Here is a 14,478-nt window from a genome sequence, read left to right as displayed (position 1 = left end):
AATGTTTCAACTTAATGGCATTAATATTTTAAAGGTGTCCCTGATTGTCCCTGACTTTTTCTTGACTTTTCTCTGATTCTGTTCAAATATGTACCTGATTGGTTGAGAGGTCTGGCAGAGGCAGAAACACAGAGGCATATTAGCCTTTCTGCTGTTACACACTGTGCAAATAGCTTTGGAATAAGTTTTGGAAGCATACCCTTATGTAGGAATACAACACTGATATACAAATGGATGTAGCTATGTACTGGTAGCAACCAACTGTAAGAATGCCACTGCTCTATTGCTGAAAAGACCTGTGTGGTGCATAGACAAATAATAACATGTTATTCTCTAGCTATCATGTGGATAGGTCCACAGTTGGGAGTTACGCAAACAGACTACATGCCTTGATAAACTAACATGTACACAGCAACCCTGTAAGTCCAGCAAGATAAAATCCACACAATACTACTTACACTCTCTGTACTTCTGCAACCCTACCCAAATGTAGAATATACCTGTGTGTGCAGGGTCTACCAAGGATGTAGGTAAGCATACTCACTGTACTGAAATGTGTCCAGTTTTTCTGAGCAGCTTGTGCTAATGTCAACACTAAAAAAGCACAAACTGTTTAGAACTAAGTAAATGAATATTCACAGTATAGCAGTTCACAAACAATTCTTGTGCCAAAGGAATACATATCTATAACTAGCTTTGCATGGCAGTTAATTGTAACAGTTGAAAAGAAAGTAATCTTTCCATGTATCTTGGGGTAGCATTTTGAGGGGTGAGTACATTTCTACACTGACAAGTGGGTACTGGAAGCAGAAACATTAGGTCTGAGTACAAAATGTAAATCTCTGGTTACACCCCTGGCTTCTGATATAAAACTATACCAACCTTCTCTCTTAAACAATGATGTCCACACCAAACAAGGATGACCTCCATCTTGGAAAGCTGAAAAGGCCACGCCTACATGAGTCAGCAATTTATAGTACTGGGTTGCTATGACAGTGATTACTGCAATTACTACACAGCAGGCTTCATGCAATTAGCAAATGGTGGGCACTAATTGGTGCAGAAGCCATCACATGCTCATATGCAAATTCCTACAAAAGCAGGCTGCAATCTCTGCCAACAAACTCAATCACTCTATTGCAGAGACTGACAGAGAGAGAGACAGACAGAGAGAGAGAGAGAAAAGGAAAAATAAATATTACCAAATTATACAAAGGAAAGGTATGTGACACATATGTATTTACTGGCATGTAGTAGATGTTATTGAAGAATAGTCTACATAATGTGAAACATTCATATGTGGCAGCAGTACTTCTTTATGCACAGATGTTCTGCTTAACTACTGCTATGGACAATACTGTGTGTACCTGCGGGCAGTGGGACATACATGTGAAATGTGTAGCTCAGCATTAAATGTCAAACATCTGATCCATGTTATCTGTGTTCTGTACAGTAGTGTGGCCAATGGCTGTTGGGGAGATTAGCGCTAACATTATATAAACATGGGTGTGACAGAACAACACATGCATGATAGTCATATTGAAGTGTAGCTTAGCATTGGCAACTTCTGTAGCAGTCTAGTATGCTTATCTAGCATATATTGCCATATATACCCCCCTAATGTTAGTCTGTGTTCATATGTGACACCTGTTTGTGTTGCAGCAAGGCCCAACAGTTAAGATGTGAGGTCCAGGGACTTACAACAGTGTGGACCATGTGTGTGTATGCCACACACATACGGAGAAATATATATGTGTTATATATATTTACATCTGTATATGTCCATAGAGCAGGGGACATATTACAACTGTTTGCGAAGGGGGGAGATATATATGTTGGTGAAGGTTAGTATGTGCATATTTGTATGTAGGTTTTAGTGTGTGACAAACAGGACAGCATACAGTGCTGGTATATGACATGTGGTGGTTAAACACTGTGGGTGGTTCATTCAGTTTGCAATGTTGAAGCCAGTAAGACCTGCTAAAGCTACCTGGGCTGTGAACACCTTCAATGCATTTATCCCAAGACTGTGCGATTTTATTACATTACTGTACACCTTACTTCCTTTGCATAATTGATATTATCACTATGAAAGGTGAAATGTATATGTGCCTATATATATATATATATATATATATATATATATATATATATATATATATATATATGTGTGTGTGTGTGTATGTATATGTAGACAAATGGATGTGTATATGTATATATATTTGACATATGTGGTAAACAATATAACTGCAAACATTCATAATGTACTACAGCAGTATGTGACCTGATGACCAATATTTACACTTATATTATGGCCACAGGTTTGAAAAGCATTCATTAACAAGTTGTGTGGTATAATAGTACATTTACCTAGGACCTTACACTGACGATGGATGATATATTTCTTTACATCAGCTTGATGCTTATATCTACTTTTAATGACTGGTGAGGTTTTGCATGCTACAGGTACAGTTGCCAGGTATATGCCCTTTCTTATATAGTGATTTTATTTGTTTGTTGCAGGGAGCCTTGGTTCCATTAGAGAGTGAGCAACCCAAGATACTTTCAAGCAGTTAATGAATTGAGCAGTGATAAATTAGCGAGATTACAGTGTTCCTAGCTTATAGGTTGTGCTATATGGCAGTTCAGGTGATATCTATACTGTATATAAATAAATTTGCCACACGCAGCTCCAGACATATTTTTGTATTTATGTCTTCCAGGGATCATGCCCCCCCCACAGGAACCCAAGTTACAGTAGTGCTGAAGATGATATCATCACTAGCAGTATGATTCAGCACTACCGTCTAATGTTTTCACGAACCAGCCAGGACCAGCAGGAGTGTACTGCAATGTGGCAAGATCTTGTCCGCAGGGTCAATGAGGTAGGCCTGCATAACCACACATATGAGCATGTATGCCACCACTGCAGTGATCTTCTCAGACATGTCCATCAGCATGTTGCTGATGTGCGTAGAGAACAGCTTGCAACAGGGGGTGGTGTTAATATTCACCCCCTCACCAGAGTGGAGGAGCTGCTCATGAGCCTGGTGGCACCTACCCAACAACAACAGCAGCAGACATACACCATGATGGAGGTTGGAGCCACCCAGCAAGCACACATGGAGCATGCAGGCAACATGGCATATCTGTAGACTACTGTTATCTGTATTGGTAGATCATGGATTTGTGAGATATGGAGTGTGTCATTCAAAGATGTGGAGCCTGTTGTTGTGCAATACTGATCATTTGGAACATAATCTGTAGCCCTGTGAATGTAAACTGTTGTTGTACTGTAAGATTGCAAACACACAGTAGCAATGCCACAGTTGTGGCCACTGACAAACTGTCTCATCTCTATGTAGGTACCTCTGGGGTGACATCAAGGCAGTGGACAGATGCTGGTGAGTGTGTTCTACATTTATTATTGTAAATAAAAAGTGCATGTCATAGTTAAGGTGTAGGCCATGTACACATGTAACACACCTACCCATAATGCATGCTGTGCATGTTTGGTGTAAGAGCATGCACATCTCACTAATGTGATTAGCTGCCTCATACACATGCAATACCCAGACCATCTCAAACAAATGTGGCTAGACTGCAGTGACCATTGGATAGGCACAGTTGATACTCAACATGCAAATAACATACACATCTATGTCATACACAGTGCATTTTACCATGCTACACATAAAGGATTCCCACACTCTCTGTAAAGACACACTCCAGTATCCAAAATCTCATGCACACATTACACATAATATACCTGAGGGGTAGTGGCCTATCCTGGGGTATTTAAACACTCTGCAACACACTACACATTCATGTCAGGGAATGCTCCTTATTGGCCTCCTTACAAAGTCACATAACAACTGGTTGTGAAATGGTGAATTTAACCAAGGTAGTACAGTTCCAGTACAGCATGATTTGTGCTGGTTTGTGAAACATTTGTAGCCTTGAGTGACAACCTGATGCTTCATGATGATGGCCTATGGTACTATACCCCATCCAGTTATTGTAACCACAGTACTACACATAGCTGTCATTGCTACACCATAATGATGCATGTGTGCACACATATGCACCTCTAAACAGTATGCATACCAATCACCATTTGCACAACTGACACATATATGTCTTGTGATGCTACTGAGTGGCTAGGTCATATGACGCATATTGGATATGTGTAGTGTTTAAATATGAAGTTGTGTTTTAGCATGCCATGTCATGGATGAGACTGGCATGTCCACAATATGATCTACACTCACCATAAGTACCGTACATTGGGTATGTGGCCGAATGGTATTCCATCAATTATCCATGCACCACTGATGATGTTGTGTGAATACTCATCATGCATGTGCTAAAAGTGTGTCCACAATTATTTGCTAAAGACACAGAGGCTGTAATCAGCATTAGATACCTATCTGACACACAGATACACATCCAGCAATAGTATGTACACCTGTGAGTTATGGTGCACAGAACATCACAGGGTTATGAATACCTGCACAGCAATGTTGTGTCCATATATGCATTGTGTTCCAGGGGGAGGACCATCACCTAATAACAAAACACATGCATCAAAGCCATGTATACTGTTAGTAACAAGGACTGACACTTGCACTGCATGCTGTTGAGCAACACATGTCCTGCATGCTGACATGTGTGATATGACTGTTTTGCTTGTGATACTGTACCCCACCATCACCTGTTATTGTGTATGTTCTGTGATTGCTGGTGTTGTGTGTGTCTGCTTTCAGGAGGAGTGTAGTTTTGTGTGTGTGTGCATGTGTGCATGTGCACATGTGTGCATGTGCGCATGTGTGCATGTGGTCTGAAGTCATGTTCAGGTCTTAAAGTGTGTTTCCTGTTTTCCTCTCACAGGTGGCGAGGTGGGGCTGGTTCAGTATAGCAGGGAACCTGATGTCACTGAGACAGACAGTGATCATGAGGATAGGTGTATTGAGGCACAGGCAGGTTTGTCAGGGTCTGTTGTTGGGCCACCAATTGACAGTACACAAGTCTCCACCCCATCCATGCACACAGTCATACTGCCTGTACATCCATCATCACCATTGCCCTTAGCTGAGGGATAGTGTACGGTTGGCACTGGCCAGGACAGTGTGGTATCTATGGCACCTGTATCAGGACATAGCAGACACAGCCAGATGTCTGGAATGGTACCACATTGGCAAATGCCCACGGGTTCTCATCAGGGCACTGCTGGTCATCATGCCCCTGGCAGATGTGCCACACCTCTTTCTACCACACACATGTTCCAGGCTGTCATGGAGGCACAGACACAAATGGAGCGGTACACCAGACAGGGGCTAAGGGCACAGAGGGCTCATTACACCTCTGTAAATTACAGTATTTGTGACCTAGCAGGTGCCATACATAACTACACTGAGGTAATTGATAGATGGGGTGAGACATTGGATGTCCTCCACAATGTCATGTCCATGTGTCAGGACGTTGCAGGATGGTTGAGATGTCGACATGGACATATGCCAGCAACATCACCAGCTGGAGGTCATTGTGGATGTCCAGCAAGTCACAGCCGCTCCCGTAGTGCCAGTATCAGCCCCAGCAATGTTGGGGGTGCTGTCCATAGACTGTCCTAGCAGACCATGTGCACGTGGCTCTGGCCAGTCCCAGCAGAGACCTGGATCCAGTGGACATTTGTCAACTTCTTTGGATAGTACCCAATCTAGATTAGTACCTGATACTGTCTGTAGCACCCCTGCCAGGCACAGGCTCTGTATCCATGGCCAGAGATGGTGATCTATAAAGCCTGCCAGGTACAGTCTGTAGCTGTCTCACAAATCCCCGTATATGACAGCCACATGGTGGAACTGTGTGCATGCAGACACACACACATAAACCAGAAACCTAGGGAAAACACATACCACACACATGACATCAACATTGGGCCATAACAGTACTCATGGCCCTCACACACACACTCGCACACACATGTCGATTGTATGGCTCAGCGTAAGCCTTTGGCAAACCAACAACACACCCTGTGCATATGATGAAACCTGTGCCACCTCCTGTCATCTGTAACATTGATGCAGGAACAGGCTAACATGGTGCTGATGCACAGGGTGACTTTAATAAAGTATAGCAATGGTTGGATATGTAACATGTTGTCAGCAGTAAAGTATAATGATATCCTTGAAGGTGTAGCTGAGCAGGCATGATACATTAAAGCTGTAATTAGCAATGTTGTATTGTTTTCACCAGTGTTTATTCCAATTGTGTTTTGTTTGCCCATGTGCCACTTGGCTGATGTGTGTAGTTGTGTCAGCATGCATTATACAGTGGACAGTAAGTGTGGGGTGTGTGCAACACAGGTTTGCAGGTGTCCATTTGTGAACATGGTGGAGGTGCACTGTCTGCATGTACATGCATATTGGACACATGGGCAGGGTGACATTCCCTGTATTGGCCGGTGTTAACACTCCATAGTTTTTATTGGTGGCCAGTATGCATTGTACTACACACATTTTGGAACTTGAGTACGCATGTGTGTGTATGACAAGGGTTGACACTGTGCTGTGGGTGATGCTGTTGTTGCTATCTGTCATTGGTTTGCATTACTAAGGTTAACACTGTCCCAGCTGCATAATCCTTTAGTAATGCACACTGTTCACCTACAGGGTTGCATGGACTGTGCTATCACAAACACAAGAAATTCTCACTTATACAGTAAAAGTGCATTAGTCTCATGGACCCCTGCCATAAACTAAATATATAATAGAAGGTGTTAAGTTGTACCAAAAAGAGTTACATACCAAAAAGGGATAACCTCTCTAGTCAGTATCATTGGGAAAATACAAGCCCTCATTAAACATACAAGGCAAGCTTCAAAATACAAAATGGCAAGGATTCCAAAGACAGCACTAAAGCTTTCTTTAGTGTTGTTTATAATCTACAGGGGAAATCTCAGATTGGGTCACAGTTAATGTAAATGGTCACAAAGTACACTTATCTGACTGACATTACCAATTTCTTCTCAGACAGTTTGAATGTGGATTTCACCACCCTGTTACACAAGGGCCACATTTCCAGACCTGAAGAATGTAAAACCTGATGATTTACAGACACTAGTTAAAACATCTCTTTACCAAAGTCGAAACCACAGTGGCAATGGTACTGGACAGTGTCCCTGGCTGTGTCATACACAAGCTGACATATGAAGTTACCACTCACCTAAACACTCTGTCCAGATGCAGCCTCTATATAGGTTACATACTTGTGGAATGACGCACGGTAATGGTGTTCACAGTCCACAAGGGTTGAGCTACACTATCTTCTCTTCTTCTTCTCGTTTTGGATGCTCACATTAGGGGGTTGCCACAGTAGATCATCTGTTTCCATTTCTTCCTGCCCTCTGCATCTTGCGCTGTCACACCATCCACCTGCATGTCCTCTCTCACCACAGCCATAAACCTTATCTTAGGCATTCCTCTTTTCCTGTTACCTGGCAGCTTCATCCTTAGCATCTATTTCACAATATACTCTGCATCCCTCCTCAGCACATGTACTAACCAACTTAATCCTGCCTATCTGGCTTGGTCTACTAACCTTCAAACCTGGGCTGACCCTCTAATATACTTATTCCTAATCCTGTCCACCCTTGTCACACCCAGTGCAAATGTTAGCATAAATTGATTAAGGGTAGAACTACAACAGATCCTGGAAACTCTCACCCTATAAGCCAGACAAATGTTATCTGGAAGGCTATGGAGCACAGCATTACGGAACTCATTAACAGATACATTATGAACCTGCAAACACTGCACCATACCCACTTAGGTTCTCTAAAGGCCAGATCATGGCTCCTACACCTAGTAGACTTCAAGCCAGTTAACAAGGCTATAGGTGAGGGAGGGGAGGTCCACACAGCCAAGCTATAGCTCATCAGCAATTCATACCCATCCCACATTCTGGTATTATACATAACCTCAACAGACTGACCATAAACAATTGTTAGATGATGGATTGACAACTGACGCACAGATTTAGGACACACAGTAACATTTGCAGCCTCCATGTAAAATTCTATGCCAGTAACAAGTGATATTCACCTGCACTCAGTCCTGAGACCACTCCTGTTTGGCATATAGCTTTCTTAGGTACAAGCAAACACAGTAGGGATATGTCTGCCCACGTTTGATGAAAATGCATACTGTGGGCTGTACTGTATTCTCCAGATGACACACACATCCTCCAAAAGGGTATCATAGAGTCAGATACCTGGTGTCAAAATCATGCTGCAAAGCTATAAGCCAAAGAAAGCATAGTTATCCACTTTTAGAAAACAAAGTATCCCCAGAGTACCACATAGGTAGTAGCCCCCAAAATGTGGAACAGGTACTAATGTATACATACAGCCATGTGTTTAGTCATCTCTCCTTTGAAAATCACATTACCAAAGGGTTTTGGAAATCCATCTGTGGAGCACATAAGCAATAAAGGGTTTGCATGCAGATCCACAGAGGTTGTTGCACACCTATAATGATTAGTCATCTTTGCCAGACTTTGCCTGCTTTGGAACAGGATTCAAATATACCTCAAGCATAAACCCTCACTGACACTCTTCAATAGCAACTGTGATGAGTGGATGTGAAATGGAAGACATAGCCCAGGGATCACTGCAATGGCTAAGCTTGTCACAAGCATACATAAGTGACCTAAGGTCTGGAAAGTGCCAGCACGCTCTGGCAAAGATAACAGATGCTTTCATGGAGAAAGCAGGGTACCCACCTATGAAATAATTGAGGTCACATATATGTATATGGCTTTGCCCCACAGCTACCTTACATGTGTTATACACATACAGTTGTCAATGTGATATGTCATACACTAGAAAAATCAAAACCCACTCCACATCCACCAACAGTGTCACATACACACACAGTCAGCAAATGCGGGATTCAAACTCCTACCTAACTACATTATGATACTACAGCAGTACAGATTTACACGACATGCTATACACATTACTGGGATTTCACCTTCCCACAGGTATATTTGTAGGATGGTGACATCATCAGACTTGACAAAGATGAGTATATCACTTTTAAGGGGTGTGAGTAGTCTCCAAAAAGGTTGTTCTCTCCCCAAAGAGACACACACTAAAAGCAGGCAAGTGCAGTATTCAAACCCCTACCTAACTATATTATGATACTATAGCAGTATGCATTTACTCAACACGCTATATACATTACTGGGATGTCACCTTCCCACATGTATATTTGTAGGATGGTGACATCATCAGACTTGACAAAGATGAGTATATCACTTTTAAGAGGTGTGAGTAGTCTCCAAAAAGGTTGCTCCCTCCCCTGGGAGACACACACACACACAGTTGGCAAGTGCAGGATTCAACCCCCTACTTAACTACATTAGGATACTAGAGCAGTATGCATTTACTCAACACACTATATACATTACTGGGATTTCACCTTCCCACATGTATATTTGTAGGATGGTGACATCATCAGACTTGACAAAGATGAGTATATCACTTTTAAGGGGTGTGAGTAGTCTCCAAAAAGGTTGCTCCCTCCCCAGGGAGACACACACACACAGTTGGCAAGTGCAGGATTCAAACCCCTACCTAACTACATTATGATACCACAGCAGTACACATTTACACAACGCACTATACACATTACTGGGATTTCACCTTCCCACAGGTATATTTGTAGGATGGTGACATCATCAAACTTGACAAAGATGAGTATATCACTTTTAAGGGGTGTGAGTAGTCTCCAAAAAGGTTGCTCTCTCCCCAGGGAGAGACAGACACACACACATACACAGTTGGCAAGTGCGGGGTTCTTAATCCAAACTAAGTACTTCTTTACACTTCAGCAAACAATATGGAGTTACAGGGTGCAATACAGACATTACTCGCTGACAGTTTGCCCAAAGGTTTTTTTCACATTTGCTAACCTCAGCAGGCTTATCATACTAGGTGTATTGTATGCATAGGCCATGACCATATCATATATGGGTTGATGCATCACATCCTGGCACACACAGGGTCAAACCGGTGGCTAAGCTCTGTCAATCCAATAGTGGACAATACAGTCAAGAAGAGTAGGGTCATACAAGCACAACACCAACAGTCTCACATAGACCCACAATATAAGCACCAGCAAAACACACATAAATACACATTACCATACTCAGAGAATACAAATATTAATCTGAAAAAGAGTGTGTCCTCCTAAGCAGACAAGCAAGCAACATGCACCTCCAAGCACACGCCAAAAAACACATAATACACCAAAGCAGTGTGCCTCACAACAGGCCCTAAGGCAAAACAACATACCCAACACACTAGTAATAGGTGACTCCATAGTCAGGCACACAGATGTTCCACACACTAGGCTGGACAAGCGGAAGGTTACTGTCAGTTGTCTGTCAGGTGCTATGATCTGCCATATAACGCAAGCACTTAGATCACTCCATAACAGGTACATATATGACATGGTCTTTGTACATGTCAGTGTGAATGATCTGAGACATACCTCCAAGGACAACATGACAAGAGATATATAGTAGCTGTATGATCATGTAGCCCAGGCTGGTATGACACTGACCTTGAGTAGCATCTTACCTTCATCTACATGATACTGCAATATAACTGAAAGATGATAATCTTCAACAACTGGCTGAGCTTCTGTTGACATTCAAAGGGTATCTAGTCTCTGTCTGCCTGGGATGACATGATAGACATGCCTCGTTGCTTTGCTAGATATGGTTTGCACCTGTCACCCCTATGCTTCTGAATACTGGCCAAGGCTCTTGCTGTCCCCATATTACCTTTTTTAGGCAAGGCTCAAAGGTTCATAGGTTCATAGGTAGGTACTAGGCTATCGGTCCTGGGAACTATACAAACCCAGCCTAAAAAGGTACCCTGGCTTTTGCCACCCAAGAAAATTATTTTCCTGTGCCACTGTCGAGCAGAGCCACAGATGTGATCCCCGGGGTGAATTTCCTATTTCCCATCCAATCATCAAGTGTTTTCTTGAAGAGTGCTAATGAGGAGCCTTATTTGACATACATAGGTAGTTTATTCTGGAGTATGGGAAGTCTCTGGGACAGGAATCTATCTCTCTGGCATGTTCTGTTTATTGTGGTGACAAGGTTTAGTCCCTAGAGCATGTAGCTTGGAGGGATTGGGATTTCTTTAAGTGGAGCATGTCCAACAGCTCTGGGTTTGACATAGTTTTGTATGTTAGGCAGAGATCACCTCTGAGTAGGCGATATGCAATGGAGTAAAGCTGGATTTTTTTGAGACGGTCTGTGTTGGGCATCTGTTTGAGGCCGGTAATCCTCTTTGTGAGGTATTTCTATGGCCTTTCCAGTTGTTGTAGATGTCTTGTGAGGTACATACCAAAAGGGGCGTGGTACTCTATAATGGGTCTAATGAGTGATGAGTAGAGGGGAACAATGACCTCTTTTTTTCCTGGATGAGAAACCTTTTGTGATGAGGTGTGCAATGTAGAAGGATTTCCTGACTACTGTGGCAATGTGATTATCAAAGGAGAGACTACTGTCCACCTGTGTCCCAAGGTCTCTTATCACACTTTCGGTGTTAAGTATACTACCACCTATGTTGTAGTTCATGGGTACAGAGTTTTTACCAAAGGGGATGACAATGTACTTTTTGGCATTGAGCTTGAGGCCATGGCTTTGACAGCAGGCATCTGTCTCAGTGAGGCCCATTTGTATGATGTCCACACCGTTAGGAGTTTCGATTATGGCTCCTAGTTTGCAGTCATCTGCGAACTTCATTAGCCAAAGACCTTCTGTGTTAGCCTGTACTTCAGAGAAGTAGATACCAAACAGGAGAGGACCCAGGACTGAACCCTGTGGTACTCCACTTGTCACTGGTCTGAAGTCAGATTTGGAGTCTGCTACTTTCACAGTGTTGGTTCTGTCAGTGAGCCAGTTGGCAACCCATCTTGTGACATAGGGATTTATACCTAGTTTAGTGAGTCTATCTAGAATTCCAGAGTGGGGGATGGTGTCGAAAGCCTTGGCAAGATCTAGATAGGCTGTGTGAACCACCTTACCCTTGTCTATGGCTTTGGTGATTGCTTCAAAGAAGTCTATCAGGTTTAGGAGACGTGATCTGCCTTTTACAAACCCGAACTGGGAGGGGGTCCAGAGTTTGGAGATTACCAATGCCTTTGTTTATAAGTTCCATGATGATACATTCCATGGCCTTGCAGACCAGGCTCATCAGGCTACTGGGGTGGTAGTTCCCGGGGTCCGTGGTAGCTCCCCCCTTGTGGAGTGTCATAACCATTGCTGTGCACCATTCAGCAGGCACAAAGGCTGAGGGGAGGCTATGATTGGCCATGGTACTTAGGTGGGGTGCCAGTTCATTCTGTAGTTCATGTAGAATGCAGCCTGGGATGTTGTCTGGTCCCATGGATGCTGTGTTCCTGGCTTTGGAGAGTGTGGTTTTTACCTGCGCAGCCATGATTACAGGAACTTTGCATTCTTCCGGTATAGAGATGGGCTCTTTAATGGGTGAGAGGGGGGTAAAGTTAGCACTGAACCTGTCTGCCAGGATGTAGGCAATATCAGTTAGGTCTGTATATTTAGTGCCATTGTGCTGTAACTCAGGACAGATCTGAGTGTTGCCATTGAGATTATTGACATAGCTATAGAATGCTTTGTGGTTGTCTTTATAATCAGTGACAATTTTGTTTTCGTAACTAGCATTGGAGGATTTTATCAGGGATCGCAGCTTCTTACTGAGGCTGACCAGGGAACTCCTACACTCATGGGATTTTACTCTCTTTTGCAGCAGTTTCTTCTTTCTGTTGTACAGTTTGTTTATGGCAGGGGACCACCAGATTGGCTTCCTTTTTTTGGAAGATATTGTCTTGGTTCTGTTTGGGATAGCACGATCCATGCACTCATGTAAGTGCTTATAAAGTGCAATTGTGTAGGATTCAGTAGTCGTAACTGTATTGTCCATCTGCATGGGTGTCATGAAGTTCACCACTTCTGTCTTAAGAAGCATGAAGTTGGCTTTGGAGAAATTTTTTACCATGTTTTCCTTAATGGGGGTGGGGGCAGCATGTGGATATCTAGGGTAATTAGCTTATGGTCAGATTGGACCAATGAGGTGTTGACTTCAGGTGTGGAACACTGGTCACTCAGGACAAACCAAACCCCGTAATCAACACAAATAACCACAGAGTGAGCTAAATGCTACTCATTGCCAGAAGTCTCAGCCTCCAAATGCACACACTCCAGGCACTTCTCAGTATGGAGAATATTGATATCTGTGCAGGAACAGAAACCTAGTTCAAGGCTCCAGAGAGCACACCAGCACTACCAGGATACAACTCATTCCATACCTTCCAGCATCAGAACCTGGATCATAGCACATATGGCAGGGATGTATCCATATTCATCAAGGATACCTACACCTCTCTCTGCATCCTCTCTACAGGATATGTACCCATAGAATGTTGCACAGCAATGTTCTTCCCACTCCACAGGGGTGGGGCCACAACAGATCCTTGGCATTCCTGCTTTATGAGCCTGATGAGTCTGATCTGCAAGGCAATGGAGCCAATCATAATGGAAGTCAACAATAAAGACATTGGGAACCTTCATGCAGTTGAGCACACCCAGTTTGGCTTCATCAAATGCAGATCATGCCTCCTGAACTGGGTGGATTTCTTTGAGACAGTTACCCAGGCTACAAATGATTGAAAGGAGCTCCACACAGCTTACCTATACCTCGCTAAGGCCTTTGACACCATTCCCCAGTCAGGTATCATAGATGAACTCACCAACCTGGGCATAAATCCATACATCACAAGATGGATTGCAAACTGGAGTTGCTGGCTACACGTCAGACTCTAAACCGGTAACAGCTGGTGTCCCCCAGGGTTCAGTCCTGGGGCCCTCCTGTTTGGTATATACTTCTCAGAAGTACATGCCAACACAGGAGGGTTGTGGTTGACTAAGTTTGCTGGGAACTGTAAAGGGTTTGCCATAACAGAGTCCCCGGATGACACAAATATTCTCCAGAAGGGACTCTATGAGACAGATATGTGGTGTCAGAATCATGGCCTCAAGCTCAATGTGAAAGAATGCATAATAATCCCCTTTGGGGAAAACAAAGTACCCACAAACTACCACATAGGTGTTACCCCATAAAAACTGACAAGGTAATAAGGGATCTGGGCTCACAAGTAGATAGTCATCTTTCCTTTGGCAGCCATGTTGCCAAAGTGATTAGGAAATCCTATGTGGCCCACCTAATCAACAAAGGGTTTGTATCTTGATCAAAAGAGGTAATGGTGGTCCTCTACTCTTAAGTCATCAGACCCATCATTGAGTACAATGCACCATTTTGGATGTACTCGACTAGGCATATCCAGCAGCTGGAGAGACCACAGAGGTACCTCACCAAGA

Source organism: Protopterus annectens, chromosome 8.part1 (genome assembly GCF_019279795.1).
Source record: "Protopterus annectens isolate FY-2018-M chromosome 8.part1, PAN1.0, whole genome shotgun sequence".
Lineage (NCBI taxonomy): Eukaryota > Metazoa > Chordata > Ceratodontiformes > Protopteridae > Protopterus > Protopterus annectens.
The sequence above is the reverse complement of the archived record's forward strand: the minus strand, read 5'-3'. Positions refer to the sequence as shown.